General features: G+C 40.7%; 1 protein-coding gene across 1 annotated transcript in view; it reads right to left on the reverse strand.

Annotated features, from left to right (window-relative positions):
• The window catches only part of LOC5575690 (beta-1,4-N-acetylgalactosaminyltransferase bre-4), a 110,223-nt gene extending 100,071 nt beyond the window's left edge, over positions 1–10,152 (reverse strand). The window contains exon 1 of the mRNA XM_021851588.1: positions 9,426–10,152. The gene's annotated coding sequence lies outside the window, so the exon portion shown is untranslated. The remainder of the gene's footprint in view (positions 1–9,425) is intronic.
• Positions 10,153–16,766: the final 6,614 nt, after the last annotated feature.

Below are 16,766 nucleotides of genomic sequence, written 5' to 3' on the forward strand. Positions count from 1 at the left end.
TAGGAAAAAAACGGACGAGCATCGATCATCGATCTTACATGGTATAGTCCATCGCTGGCGGGCACAATGGACTGGAGGGTAAGTGAGGAGTGTACCCATAGCAATCACCAGGCAATCCGCTATATTATTGGCCGACGGGACTGCGCGGCAACGCCGAGAACCACAACTATCGTACAGCAGTGGAAGACAAAGGCCTTCGACAAGGACCTTTTCGTCGAAGCACTCCGTTTAGACAGCAATATCACGCATCTCGATGTGGTAGAGCTGACAAGGGCGATGGTCAGGGCGTGTGACATAACAATGCCAAGAAAACGGAAGCCATAAAACTTTCGGCGTCCCGTATACTGCTGGAACGAGGTACTCTGCACTCTTCGCGCCGCTTGTCTTAAAGCCAGGAGACGATGTCAGAGAGCGAGACATGAGGAAGTCCGAGAAAAGCGGAGAATTGTGTCCCAGCAATCCAGAACGGATTTCAAACGTGAGATTAAGCTGAGCAAGTCTAACTGCTTCAAAGAGCTGTGCCGAGCAGCTGACGCTAATCCTTGGGGGGATGCCTACCGAGTAATAATGGCGAAAATCAACGGCCTGTCGACGCCGGCCGAAACATGTGTGGACAAACTGAGAGTCATCGTCGAGGGTCTATTCCCAAAGCATGATCCTACGATGTGGCCGGCTACACCATATGGCAATGAAGAGGTATGAAATGGCGAAGCTCGTCAGATCTCCAACGAGGAGCTTATAGCAGCTGTGAAAGCGCTGAAGCTGAACAAGGCCCAGGGTCCGGACGGAATCCCCAGCGGTCCTTGCGTATCCAGATATGGTAAGGAAGGTTATGTATAAATGTCGGGACGAAGGTCAATTTACAGATATATGGAAAATTCTGAAACTGGTATTGTTGCCGAAGCCAGGATTTTAGTGAACGGATCCGATTCGAATCACTCATTTTAGTAAACCGGATCTTTTGAACTGTTCAGTGGCTAAGCGGCTCGCCAAGGAAGAACGAACTGAACCGAGCGAACGAAAAAAAGAGCGGTTCACTTCTGTTGCGCGACTTACGTATCTCTCGTATCTTATGCTCTCAAACTCTCGATACACACGACCGGTTTCTCCTACCCGAACCGAAAGAAGGAAGCAAAATGTGCTGTGCCATTCACGTGTGTACTTTTTCTCTCATTTTTCATATGCTTATATGAAATGTGCGGGTCAAATTAGTTGTTTGGCTGTGTATGCTGAGAGTGCGAAGCTGCAGCATACTGTACTTGCATGTGTGCCGTGCCATGCAAAGCAATGCACGTGCCAAGCGTTATACTAAAGCCGAGATTCAAACGAAGGAAAATAGGAGAAAATAATCGAATTATTCATTTTCCGGGTCACTTTTTGTCTGATCCATGCTGATCAAATGAACCGACTCTCGCCAAAAAAGAGCCACGGATCACTCGTTCTTTTGAGTGATCCGGATCTTTTGAACGGCTCCGACTCTTTTTGCCCATCTCTAGTTTACGGGATACACTCGATAAACTCTTGGAACGGGTTATCCTCAGCAGGGTGATGCAATGCACAGAGAGCGAGAACGGGCTATCAGAAAGGCAGTTTGGATTCACTTGGTTTCGCAGTTTGCTACAGGATAATCTATGACGAACTACATCCCCGTAACTTCGATATCGTAGCGCTGCAGGAACTTTGTTGGACTGGACAGAAGGTGTGGAAAAGTGGGTATCGAGCGGCTACCTTCTACCAAAGCTGTGGCACCACAAATGAGATCGAGACCAGCTATGGCAGATTATGCACGATTACGTTTTCACGTACATACTGATAAGATTGATCAAGGCGACGATGGAGCTAGTGATGTGCGTAGTCCGAGTATCAGGGACACTCTCAAGTCCCTTCGAATCTCGCAGAGGGTTACGGCAAGGTGATGACCTTTCGTGTTTACTGTTCAACATTGCTTTAAAGGGTGTGATAAGATGAGCGGGGATAGACACGACTGGCACGATTTTCAGAAAGTCGGTCCAGCTACTTGGCTTCGCTGACGACATTGATTTCGTAGCGATGGACCCTACATGCAGTGGATTAACGCGCCCCTGGTGTTTTCGAACGGAATGTGTTGTGGACCATCTACGGCGGAGTGCAGATGGAAGGCGGACCGTGGGGAAGGCGGGTGAACCATGAATTGACAGCTGCTGGGAGAACCTACCATTGACAACCTCGCAAAAAATGGGAGGTCGCGGTGCGCCGGGCATATCACAAGAATGTCGGAAAACCACCCGGTGAAATTAGGTTTTTTTTTAATTTATTTATTAGTATCATTTCAAACATTACATTCATTTCTTATATCTAGTTGTTCTGTGTTATTAGACAACACTATCATCCTAATTTGGTAAAACAAATTTAAGATTTTATTAACAACATGTTACATTTCATTTGCCGTAGCAGTTCAGATTTTTTACAGGTGAGTTGATTTCACCTGCTTATGAGAGAAAAAAAAAACGCTTTGAATAAACTTAACCTAAACATGTGTATAACGCACTAATCGTGGCAATAGAAGATTGCAACGATTTTTGCCTGAAATTATTAATGATTTTTTTTGACATTTGTTTCAAGGTTTCAACATTTGATATTCAATGTAACTCATTGGTACTATACCAGGGAGGAAGCCTCAGAATCATTTTCAAAATTTTATTTTGAATTCTCTGCAGAGCTCTCTTCCTGGTATTACAACAGCTAGTCCATATTGGTACAGCATACAACATGGCTGGCCTGAAAATTTGTTTGAATATCAAAAGCTTGTTCTTACGACAAAGTTTTGATTTTCTATTAATAAGGGGATAGAGACATTTTACATATTTGTTACATTTGGCTTGAATGCCCTCAATGTGATTTTTGAAAGTTGAATTCTTATCTAGCATGAGCCCTAGATACTTAACTTTATCTGACCAATTTATTGGAACCCCTCTCATGGTGACAATATGTCTACTTGAAGGTTTCAAATAACAGGGTGTCTACTCATTTACAGAAATGAAATTCCCTGAGATTTTCATGTTTTTCCAGGTAAAAAAAATGCAGGTTGTATAAACTCTCCAAAATGCATAAATGATTAACGAATAGTTCATTTTACATGACTAAAATTTATTTTTAAAATGTATTTTTCATTTTATTAAACAAAATTTTTATTTTCGGTTTGTTCTAAACGTGTAAACAGCATCAGAAAAACAAAATTAAATTTCGATGATTTTTTTTTATTTCCACAAAAAAAAAACAATTATTTTTATCAAATGATCTAAAAATACCTCAAAAACAGAGATAAAGAAAATCGTCTATCCGAACTTAAGGGAAAAAATCTTTCCCTTGAAATGGGATTTTGAATTATGGACATCAGCGATACACCCAAAATAGTTCTCTAGAGGGCTTTTTGTTTTTTTAGATTTTGTCTTGGGGAAATTGGATCTGGTAGCGTTTGATCGTCTTGGAAATAGAATTTTAAATACCTCTTGCCTGAAAAAAAAACAGACATGAACCAAAAAGAATATAAAACAGTCATGAATCATGAATACGAAAAGAAACCCAACTTGAACAACGTCATGAGATTTTGGTTCCTCATTTGAACGGACAGTCCTCTAAGAATGAATTTAAGATTTTTTTGGGAGTCCTTTGACGTTACGACAAGTTATCCTGCTTGTTTTACTGTGGATTTTTTTCACATCTCACTCCAACAATCTCACGACAACTTTTTCAAGAAATTTCTTAAAAGCTTTTCCAAGAATTTAGTTTTGGATACCTTCAAGAACTCAATCTGGAGCTTTTCTGGGAATAACCATAGAAATTACTTCGGAGATTCCATCAGGACTCCCTCCAAAGACCGTTAGAGGAATTTTCAAAGGAAGTCTGAGGTTCTCAAGAAAAATATTCATTGATTTCCCTAGGACTTTCTTCAACATTCCCGTTTAGAGCATCTTCAAAATTCAAAATTCATTCAGTAATTCTTGTTATTTTTTTTATTTCCCAAAGAAGTCTGTTTTCCAGAAATTTCTCTAGGAAAATGTGAAGGGTTTTAATCAGATTAGTTTGGAAGAAATTTTGAGAAAAATCCGCATGGAATTTCTAAAGAAATTTTTTGTTTGTTTTCTAAGTTGATGAAATTATTCTTAGGATTTTCTAATACGTAACCTTGAATGAAGTTTTGAAGAATCCATGGAGATTGGAAATATTATTTGAAAAATTATTATACAAATGTTTGAACCTCATCAATAATAGTTCATAGAAATGCTGAGAGAAATTTCTGGAGGAACTTAATGAGGAATTCCAGGTCAAATTTTTTGAGGAATTCTTGGAAAAAAATCATATAATATTTCATCAGATAATGTCTGAAAGAAACAATTCTAAGCAATTTTATAGAATACATATGAAAAATGAAAAAATCGGCGTTATTGAAACTATGAAAAAAAAAACTTTGTAGAAGAACTTTATTAAGATATGTGATAAATCTCATAGAAGTAACAACTGAAAAAATCGCTGAATGAATCAGTGGAAAAACCTTTGAAAGAAATCCTGAGATAATCACTGTTATTTTTTTTTTAGAGTGATCTATGTGAAAATTACTAGAGGTAATAATGTTGCAGAGCTCTACGATTTTCTTGACAAAATTTTTGAAGGAATTTATTTGAGCATCCCTTGAAAAATTGCTGATAGCATCACTCGAGAAGTTTATAAAGATATTCCAAAAAATAATTACTAGAGTGCCTGAAGCATTCCTGTAAATTTCCTTCAGAATTTGTGGAATAGTCGAAAAACATTTTTCTGAACAAATTTAGATTGTTTTCAAACAAGTTTCATATGCTCATGAACAAAACCCAACTGTAAATGGGAACTGTACTTGCCTTTCCCAACTTTCTAATCTTAAGTTTGGTTTAGAGGTAAGCAAGAAGTTAAGATAAGGATGCAATTATCTACGCATGTTTGTCGGATAAATAAAAATCGTTAAACAAAATTTGAGGACTGAATATATCTAGTAGCTTCTTGATAGCGGCGCAGCCGAAAATTTTTATGATTGAAAAGATTTTCTTTCACAAAAAGGATATATTCTACCTTGTATCACTGATTCAACCAAATTTCACTGATTATGGCCGAAATTCCCTGAGAATTCCAGGTTTTTCCAGGTTGAAAAAAATTCCCTGATAATTCCAGGTTTTCCAGGTTTTTCCAGGTAGTAGATAACCTGAATAAAGAGCTTTTGGTCTATGTGGGAATATTATTAGTTGAGTTTTGGAAGCATTAGGAGAAATCTTCCATTTTTGCAAGTATGAAGAAAAAATATCCAAACTTTTTTGCAATCGACTACAGATGACACGCAGGCTTCGTCCTTTGGCGGAGAGGCCTTTGTCATCCGCAAACAAAGATTTTTGACATCCCTGAGGTAACTCAGGTAAATCAGATGTGAAAATATTGTATAATATTGGTCCCAAAATGCTGCCTTGGGGAACACCAGCTCTTACAGGAAGTCTTTCAGACCTGGAGTTCTGATAATTAACCTGAAGTGTACGATTTGACATTGACATTTGAATTATTCTAACAATGTATGTTGGAAAATTAAAGTTTTTTTAATTTTACAATCAAACCTTCATATCAAACACTGTCGAATGCTTTTTTTATGTCTAGAAGAGCAAGACCAGTAGAATTGCCTTCAGATTTGTTGGAACGGATCAAATTTGTTACACGTAAAAGTTGATGAGTACTCGAATGTCCATGGTGGAATCCGAACTGTTCATTGGCAAAAATTGAATTTTCGTTAATGTGGGCCATCATTCTGTTCAAAATAACCTTTTCAAAAAGTTTACTGATGGAGGAAAGCAACCTGATTGGACGATAGCTAGAAGCTTCTGCAGGATTTTTGTCTGGTTTTAAAATTGGAACAACCTTAGCATTTTTCCATTTGTCAGGAAAATATGCTAATTGAAAACAATTGTTAAATAACATCAACTAAAAATGATAAGCTACTTTCTGGAAGTTTCTTGATGAGGATGTAGAAAATTCCATCATCGCCAGGAGCTTTCATATTGTTCATTTTTTTAATAATAGTTCTCACTTCTTCCAAATTAGTCTCCCAGGCATTTTCGAAAACGTTCTCTTGATTGAGAATATTTTCGAACTCCTGAGTAACTTGATTTTCAATTGGACTAGTAAGTCCTAAATTAAAATTGTGCGCACTTTCAAACCGCATAGCAAGTTTTTGAGCTTTTTCGCAATTAGTTAGTAATAATTTGTTTTCGTCTTTCAATGGCGGTATTTACTCCTGAGGTTTTTTCTAAATTTCCATGATTTCCAAAAGGGCTTAAAGCCAGGGTCCAATTGAGAAATCTTATTTTCAAAATTTTTGTTTCTTAATTGAGCAAAACGTTTCTTGATTTCTTTCTGCAAATCCTGCCATATAATTTTCATAGCAGGATCGCGAGTGCGTTGGAATTGCCTTCTTCTCACATTTTTAAGACGGATCAAGAGTTACAGATCATCGTCTATAATCACGGATTCAAATTTTACTTCACATTTTAGAATTGCAATGCTCCTGGCTTCAACAATGGAATTTGTTAAACTTTCAAGAGCATTGTCAATATCAAGTTTAGTTTGTAATGAAATTTTAACATTGAGATTAGAGTCAATATACGTTTCCTAAATACTCCAGTCGGCTCGAAAATAATTGAAAGTCGAGCTGAGTAACTAATTGGCTACAAAGATGACTAGAGTCGGTTAAGACTAAGTCAATCGTAGATGTATTTCTAGAGGAGGAAAAACATGTAGGGCTAACAGGGTATTGAATTGAGAAATATCCTGAAGAGACTCGTCAAATGAAATTCTGCCGTTGGAATTACTTTGAGAATTATTCCATGACCGATGTTTGGCATTAAAGTCACCAATGACAAAAAAAATTGACTTATTGCGAGTCAATTTGGAGCAAATGAACTTGCTGTCCAGAGTATTGAAAAGGCAAATAGGCAGCTATGAAAGTATATTTACCAAGCTGTGTTTCAACTAAAACAACTAAAGTTTCAAAAACTTTAGTTTCAAATGACGAAAACAGTTTATGTTTTATACTCCTATGAATGATGATTGCAACTCCTTCACATGCCCCATCAAGTCGATCATTACGATAAACAAAAAAGTTAGGATCTCTTTTGAGTTTAGATCCAGGTTTTAAATATGTTTCGGTAATAACTGCTATATGCACGTTATTAACTGTAAGAAAATTAAACTGCTCGTCCTCTTTACCATTCAGAGAACGAGCATTCCAATTTAAAATATTTAAATTATTATTTGGATCCATTAGAAAAACGTAATCCAATAACAATTTGATTTGTAAATTTTACACAAACTTGGACTGCTTCAGTCATAGTGGTGGCTTTGAACATTGCATCAATCATTAGATTCAATTGTTCAGTTAGAAAATTAAAATCAGAGGCAGACATGTCCCTTGAAGTGGGTACATTATCTGATGATTTCCCATTAGAATTTTCGGTAGACGAAGAAGCGGAGTAGGAGTTACCTGTGGCGGTAGGGTTTTTTTTTTTTTTCATTTGATTTGAAACAAGTAGAATGGGTACTCATAGTACGAATAGGGGAGGAGTTCAAATTACCTGCTGCGATATCGGCAAAGGATTTTCCGTGGGTAGATACATTCGAAATTGAAAGATTCGAACGGCTACCCGACGGATTAAAATTTGTTTGTGAATGAGCATGATTATGATCTTCCTGGTGGGTATGATTCCTAATCAAGCGATCGTTAACTGAAAACTGAGCATTGTTCGATATTCTAACAGGCAAATTCCGGAAACGACCGTTATCGTAACGGATATTATCTTTCATCTGCCTGGCACGAGCCTCAATGACCCTTTTGCGTGAAGGACAATTCCAAAAATTGGACTTATGATTAGCCCCGCAATTAGAGCATATGAACTTTGTGGTATCTTCCTTCACTGGACAGACGTCTTTGGCGTGAGAAGAACGTCCGCAGATCATGCATTTAGCATCCATGCGACAATTTTTTGTACCATGACCCCACTTTTGGCACCGACGGCACTGAGTGGTGTTCTGGTAATTTCCTCCAAGTTTCTGGAAATGTTCCCATGTCACACGGACATCAAACAAAAGTTTTGATTTTTCTAAAGCTTTAATATTATTTAGTTCTTTTTTGTTAAAGTGAACTAAATAAAATTCTTGAGAAAGCCCTTTCCGACCAATGCCAGATTGGGTTCTCTTTTTCATAATGATTACTTGGACTGGGGGCGATCTTTAAGAAATTCCGGCAAAACGCGACAGTCTCCTTTCTTTGCGATTTGGAAGGAAACCTTGATTCCCCTAATGGAATTCAAGATCTCCTGCCTAAATCCCCCAAATTCGGAACAACTGACCACGATAGGCGGCACTCTTTGCTTCCTCACTTGAATCAAAGAGCCTGGGCTAGAGGCTGCTTCGATTTGGTGTTCGGAAAATTTGTCTAGAGCATCGAACTAATTGTTCATTTCGATGCAATTATCAACATTATCCATTTCACCCTTGGAAGAAAGTTCGCATTCCGGGGAAACGTCCTTTCTTCCATTCTTGCCAAGTTTAGTGACAGTTTTAAATCCCACTTTTCAGGAAGGAAGTTGTGAATTCAGAGATTCACCCTTCTATTTGTTCGTGAAAGCAATCATGTTTAGTAAATAATTGAAATAAGAAGTGGCCTGATAAGAGAAAACGACTGTGACATGTATGTATTGAGAAGCTACCGTTGAAGATAGAGGAAAAATGTTGTATTATACAGTAAGTGTAATTCATATTAAAGAAGAATACCACGACATAAATTGTATGTTAAAGCTTTAATCCTTTAACTTCATACCAATGAACTTACGCCATATTAATATAAGCTTCGACAAAAAAACGTAGAAGCAATAATTTACGCCTGATTAGCACTAGATGAGTAATTAATTATCGCCTAATGGTTTTCCTCAGAACGTCGTTGAGGATTACCTTGCTGAAAGGATTGATAATGCCAGTGGTAGCAGGTAAACGCACAAGTGACTGTAAAAGTCGGTCAACTATTTTGCAATCCAGCAGAGTTGCACCTTTCCCCCCATGGCCAGCCCCATCAAAACGCGCCCAGATGAAAATCAATCGCACGTTGCGGTAAGATTACAAGCTGACGGTAAACAGACAAGTGGCAGAAGCACCACCAGGGATGACATAACCGATAATGATGATGTTCTTTTGGAGGGAGGGGATCAGAAGATGGCATCAGGAGAAAACCAGCAGAAAGCGGATTGCTGCATTGGATCGATTTGTATGTTTTTCTATACGCTTTCGTTCCCTTCCCATCTCCATTCGTTTCTGTCTTCAATCTCAAGGTTTTTCATCTTTTTCGGTGTGACATTTGAGTTACAGATTAAAAAGTGACTTACCTAGAGGGAATTATTCCTCAGGATTCGTCCGGATTGCCTTCTTATCCAATCTTGTACTAATCTGTTGATGGAAAATGTTATCCTTTCTTCAGATGAGGCGCAGATTGCAGTTCCGTTCAGCAATTTTCTCGTCACGAGACCGTCCACCAATCAAACTTGATTCACAGCATCCACAACCCTCGATTATTCACACCCACTTCCGTCAGATCCGGATCTCCACCATTTGAGATTCTTGATTACGAGATTCACTTTTGAACTGCACTTCCCGAAGGAAGATATTTTTCCAGAAGACAAGCACTCCTCACAGCTTCAAGGTTTTCCTTTGGATCCAATAAACTCACCCCCCTTTAGTCAGGATCACGAGACAGCTTCCCTCTCTTGATGCACTTCCCGGAGATTCGGATTCGGATGACACGTAGCAAACAAACCAATTTTCAATGTTGGAAAATTTTGTTGGGCCTAAATTATTTTGAGATTCACTCCCGACGAAAACACACCACGTTTCGATACGCGACGGGAAAGTTACTTTAACCGTCCGACCATGACGACGTTTCACCAGTTATTGAGAATACTCGCGAGAAGAGATTGAAGCTGTTTGAATCCTACGCCACTAGAACACAGTGTTTAGGTTCGCGACGAGACGTGATCCGGGCAGCAGAAGTAAGTAGGGAAAAATCTGCTGGTTTTGATATGGCATGATTGTAAACAACGAACTGCTGGCGACTGCGAGCTGAGAGAGGAAACAAACACGCAAGCTGTCAAACTTGAAGGAGAGAGAAACGTCAAAGAATACGGGGGAGTGACCAGTAGCACTGAGCCTTTGCAATGTTCACAGTTGATCGCATAATGAGAGTTTTAAGGTGACACGGGATAAGCAAGATTTTACTGTTTTTTTTTAGTAGAAGCATTAACCTAAGAATGCTAATGTCGCTGCTGTTCGTGTTACCAACATCTAGTTTGCCACGAATTGACAGCCTGAGTACCGGGCATCAAAGTGTCAAATCAATTATAAAAACATAAACAACAACAAGGCATTCATTCCTCGTCGTGCGCTCTATCGAGACGGTCGATATTATTCCGTGCTCTTACCTTTCGTTATTTTGCGGTAGAGTTTTTTCTCCACATGCAAGTTTTCAGATAGTGGAGTTTTTTATATCATACGCTCATCCTACCAGTGAACGAAAATTGGTATTTCGCGCAACACGTGGAAGCAGCTAGTCTTGGCATAGTCCAACGGCTAGACTGTGCATCATCTAAGGGCAAACCGGGGGTCCCCCCTTCCCGGCATCTACCATCGTGCTCATCGCAGTCATACATCAGCGGGCTTTCATCGTAGTACCCAGCTCCAGTAGATCGAACGAGCCAAGGTCATCAACGAGCAAACGCCAGTTGACTACCTACAATAAGCAGATAACACGCGGTGTGTGGTTAGGTAAATTGTTCCTCCTTCCTTTGGTTGCATTGTTTGCCGTCGGTCGGTCAATTTCATATTCTTTGGTCGAATAGTTACACAGTGGTCTCGCAGTATATTTTTTCTCAACTAAAATAGAACCCAATTTTTTTTAATTTTTTTTTTGTTGAATTATTTTTTATTATAAATTGATATTTTCGTGTCGCATTAATAGCGATTAATTCACTTAGCAGTACAAAACCGTATTTTTTTTATTAATTTTTTTTGCATATATATACAGTCTTTTTTTTTTGCACGTTTTTTATTATTATTGATATTGGAGTTTTTCTCGAAGCGTAATACAACGCTACATTTCTTGAGTTTTGTGAGCTAAATTGATAAAAAGCTCCTTGCAAATATTGGTTAGGTAATTGATTTTCCTGCGCATTCTTCCTCTGAACATCAACGGCAAGCGCTCCCCTCCACCTCTGGTAAAGCGAACCCCCGCCAGAAAGCTTACCCGCCTGGATCTATGAGTCCCTTTCTGTTTTTTTCCGGCCCAAAGGTAAACCGTTAAACAAATTGCAAATCGAAAAAGATTTGGCAAAGTCGTTTCGGGGCATCGAGTCTGTAGATGCACTCAGCCGTGACATGCTCCGAATCACTGTCAGTAATCGTGAACAGGCAAATAGAATTGCTTCCTACGAGCTCTTCTCGATGGAGTACAGAGTATACATACCAAGTCGAGACATTGAGATCGCAGGGGTTGTCACCGAACCGCATTTGAGTTGCGCTGACATCAAAGCTGGTGCTGGAGGGTTTAAAAACCGTGCTGTTCCCCCAGTCACTATCCTTGATGTCAGACAAATGAATCAGGTGGCTCCTGATGGCACAAAATAGCCCTCAAATTCCTTTTGCGTCACATTCTCTGGATCGGCGCTTCCGGACTACTTGGTGATCGGGAAACTTCGGTTACCCGTTCGCCTCAATAAACCTACGGTCATGCACTGTGATAAGTGCCAACAGATTGGTCATACCACACCTTTCTGTTGTAACAAACCTCGATGCGCTAAATGTGGTGAGCAACATGTTGAGGGTGCCTGCAGTACAGAACCTAAGTGTACATGTTGTGGTCAAGCTCCACATGAGCTCACCACATGTCCTAGGTATATAGAGAGGGAGAAACATCAAATTCGATCTCTACAGCAGCGATCGAAGCGTTCTTACGCAGAAATGCTGAAGAAGATCGCCCCAGCTGTTGCTCCGCCAGCCCAACCGATAGCTAGCAACAATATCTTCACCTCCCTAGCTGACGATGAGCAAGGTTCTGACTCTGAGGAGGGTGAAGAGTATACTATTGTGCAAACAGGATCAAAGAAAAAGCGAGCTGTTGCTAGACAGCTGCGACATCGTCAGCACATTTCTCAAAACGCACAGCACGAACTCCGACCCTCCCTGAAAAAGTCAAGAAGTGGCGGAAATGCTATTAAAGCGAATCCACCAGGTTTCAGACTTATCCCTGGAGACTTTCCGTCACTTCCGGGATCATCTAAAACCCCAGATATCCCAGTTTTTCGCCCAGAAAGCCAACACGCAAATATTCCTTCGGCTCGACAGGAAAGTGTCGAAATTTCCGACAAACTAACACTTTCTGGGATTGTGGAAATCATCTTCAAAATATTGGAAGTTTCTCCCGCAACAAGAAACCTCATTAACATGACTCTTCCTTTCGTAAAACCTCTTCTGAAACGTCTGTTTTCACAATGGCCGATCCTTGATTCGTTCATATCTCTCGATGGATAATTCAACCAACGAGGTCGGGGATATGATCGAGATCCTACAGTGGAATTGTAGAAGCCTTCTTAAAAATATCGATGCTTTTAAATTTTTAGTCCACAGCACGCGCTGTGACGTATTCGCCCTTAGTGAAACATGGCTCACTTCTGATAAAGATATTTCTTTCCACGATTTTAACATTATCCGCCAGGATCGAGGGGACGGTTATGGAGGGGTGTTATTGGGGATCAGAAAACTCCACTCCTTTTATAGAGTTGACTTCCCTCCGATGACTGGCACCGAAGTAGTCGCATTGCAGGTCACGATACGAGGCAAAAGCTTTAGCATAGCAAGTGTGTACCTGCCGCCGAGCGCCAGGGTATCTCGCAGGGACCTTGCAGCCATCTGCGGCGCCATGCCAGCTCCAAGGTTAGTCGTTGGCGATTTTGATTCGCACGGTACAGCCTGGGGGTCAATGTATGACGATAACCGTTCGTCCTTGATATACGACTTGTGCGACGACTTCAACTTGACAATTTTAAACACTGGGGAAGCAACACGAGTAAAACCTCCAGCTCCACCAAGCATGTTAGACCTCTCAATCTGCTCGAATTCGCTATCATTGGATTGCACGTGGAAAGTGATTCAAGATCCCCATGGTAGTGATCACCTGCCTATCAAAATTTCTATCACCAATGATTCGTGTCAGGCCCGCCAGATCGACTTAGCGTATGACCTCACGAAACATATTGACTGGGGAAAGTATGCTGAGTTGATCATCGATGGCGAGCAGTCGGTCGAATTACTTCCTCCGTTGGAAGAGTATCAGTTCCTATCCGAATTAATCGTAAACAGTGCTCTTCAAGCACAGCGTCGACCAATACCGGGATCGAAAGTTCGACGTCGGCCACCCACCCCGTGGTGGGATGAGGAGTGCACCGCAGTATATCGGGAAAAATCCGCCGCGTTTAAAGACTACCGAAAACGCGGTTCTCGGGAAAACTACGAGCGCTATACCTCTCTTGAACGCAAGTTTGGTAGCCTTGTCAAAGCGAAGAAACGAGGATATTGGCGAAATTTCGTAAACGGTCTTTCGAGGGAAACATCGATGACAGCATTATGGTCCGCCGGGAGAAGAATGCGCAACGCGTCGCCGGTAAATGAAGATAAAGAACATTCTTCTCGGTGGATCTTCCAGTTCGCTAAGAAAGTGTGTCCTGACTCCATTCCCGTGTACAGGACGGTTCGCGCTTGTTTGCCAGAGAGAAACGAAGTTGATAGACCCTTTTCGATGCTTGAGTTCTCACTTGCTCTCCTTTCATGTAACAACTCCGCCCCAGGAATGGATAGGATTAAGTTCAACTTGCTCAAAAACCTCCCAGACGTCGCGAAGAGGCGCTTGTTGGACTTATACAATCAGTTTCTTGAAGGCAACATTGTTCCGGATGATTGGAGACAAGTGAGAGTAATTGCCATCCAAAAGCCCGGAAAACCCGCGTCGGATTACAACTCGTACCGCCCTATCGCGATGCTGCAGTGCTTACGCAAGCTGTTAGAGAAGATGATTCTTTATCGGCTTGACAAATGGGTTGAATCGAACGGCTTTCTCTCAGATACGCAATTTGGTTTCCGCAGAGGCAAAGGAACGAACGACTGTCTTGCGTTACTTTCAACAGAAATCCAACTAGCCTATGCTCAAAAGGAGCAAATGGGCTCAGTATTTTTGGACATTAAGGGGGCTTTTGATTCAGTATGCATAGATGTCCTTCCTGACAAACTCCATGATTGTGGGCTTTCATTATTATTAAACAACTACTTGTATAATTTGTTGTCTGAGAAACGTATGAGCTTTTCTCACGGTACCTCGACAACTTCACGAATAAGTTACATTGGTCTCCCCCAGAGCTCATGTTTAAGTCCCCTTCTTTACAATTTCTATGTCAAAGACATTGATAATTGTCTCGTGGAAAATTGCTCGCTAAGACAGCTTGCGGATGATGCCGTTGTTTCTGTAACAGGACCAGGGGCGGATGATTTGCAAAGACCACTGCAAGATACTCTAGACAATTTGTCTACTTGGGCCTTGAAGCTAGGTATCGAATTCTCCCCGGAGAAAACTGAGTTGGTTGTCTTTTCTAAGAAGCGTGATCCTGCAAAGGTAGAGCTTCAACTCATGGGTAAGGAGCTTGCTCAGGGTATTTCACACATGTATCTAGGGGTCTGGTTCGACTCTAAATGCACCTGGGGAAAGCACATCAAATATTTGTATCATAAATGCCAGCAACGAATCAACTTCATGCGTACCCTCACTGGAACATGATGGGGAGCCCACCCGGAAGATCTGATAAAGCTTTATCGAACAACGATTTTGTCGGTCCTCGAATACGGTAGCTTTTGTTTTCAATCCGCCGCGAAAACACACATCCTGAAGCTGGAGCGTATCCAGTATCGTTGTCTTCGGATCGCGCTAGGATGCATGTCCTCAACTCATACGATGAGTTTAGAAGTTTTAGCAGGAGTACTGCCTTTATCAGATCGTTTCGCGGAATTATCGCTACGCTTCCTCATCCGATGTGAGGTGTTAAATCCATTGGTGATTGGAAATTTTGAAAAGCTAATCGAACGAAATCCTCAAACAAAATTTATGACACTGTACTACTGGTACATGAGTCTGGAGGTTAACCCTTCATTGAATGCTCCAAATCGTAGTTGCTTCCCAGACTTCTCCAGTTCTACTGTAGGTTTTGATCTGTCCATGAAGCAGGAAATCCATGGAATTGCAGATCATCTCCGATCGGAGTATATTCCACTAATTTTTGCAAACAAGTTCGGTCATGTCAGCAGCGACAGAACGTTTTACACTGATGGGTCAAAAACAAATGATTCCACTGGATTTGGTGTTTATAACGAATTTCATAGTGCCGCCCACAAACTTCAAAACCCTTGTTCGGTATACGTCGCAGAATTAGCGGCTATACACTATGCATTAGAGCGAATAACCTCTCTTCCCTCTGATCGATATTTCATTTTTTACGGATAGCCTCAGCTCCATTGAGGCTATACGTTCAATGAGGCCGGTAAAGCACTCCTCGTATTTCCTTCGCGAAATACGATCTTCACGGAGTGCTTTATCGAATCACACCATCACCTTGGTATGGGTCCCTTCACATTGTTCGATACCGGGCAATGAGAAAGCAGATTCACTCGCCAAGTTGGAAGGCTATATTTATGACCGTCAAATCGCCTTCTATGAATTTTTCGCTATTGCTCGTCAGCAAACCCTGCTCAGTTGGCAACAAAAATGGGACAATGGTGACTTGGGTAGGTGGTTGCATTCCATTCTCCCTCGGGTGTCCAGGAAGCCGTGGTATAAAGGGTTAGACATGAGTCGAGACTTTATCAAGGTAATGTGTCGGTTGATGTCCAACCACTACTCTTTGGGATCGCACCTCTATCGAATAGGGCTCTCAGACAGTAACCGTTGCGGTTGTGGTGCAGGATACAGAGACATCAATCACGTGGTGTGGTACTGTTCCGAATACGGCATTGCCAGATCCGATTTATGTGAATCCCTCAGGGCCCGAGAGAAACCAGATAAGGAAGACATTAGAGATGTTCTGGGCAGGCTGGATTTCGATTACATGATGCTTATTTACAAATTTTTGAAGCAAAATGATGTCATTGTTTGATTTCCCATTCTCGCTGTCCACATAGTCCCCTTTTTGGTCTCGTTTGTCCACCTTGTCCCCTCGAAATACGTTTGTTTGTACCGTTACAGGTTGTCGTCATGTCCACTCAACGGTTGACCTGCAGCAACAACGATACTCACTACCACGCTGAACGTCAACATGTAAACCTTAACCCTATCCTCTCCTTCATTTTTTTGTTATCCTTAACCTCGGCCAAACCGCGAGTTTTACGGTTCCCCAAAACTAATATAGATTATTAAGAAGCAATTATGAATTTGTAAAAAAAATAATCAATTGAATTCGGCTCCGTTATGCCTAGTGGCGCTTGAGCCTGTTAAATAAACGTTTAAGTAAAAAAAAACAAGGCATTGAACAAACAATGAAAAACCATAATTAAAGGTAATAATAATTAAAATCAGTTTTGTGACATCAGCGCTACCAGCGTTCTACTACTAATATTTCTATTGTTTTTTTTTTTTCGAGAAT

This window comes from Aedes aegypti, chromosome 3 (assembly GCF_002204515.2).
Source record: "Aedes aegypti strain LVP_AGWG chromosome 3, AaegL5.0 Primary Assembly, whole genome shotgun sequence".
In the NCBI taxonomy this organism is placed as follows: Eukaryota; Metazoa; Arthropoda; class Insecta; order Diptera; family Culicidae; genus Aedes; species Aedes aegypti.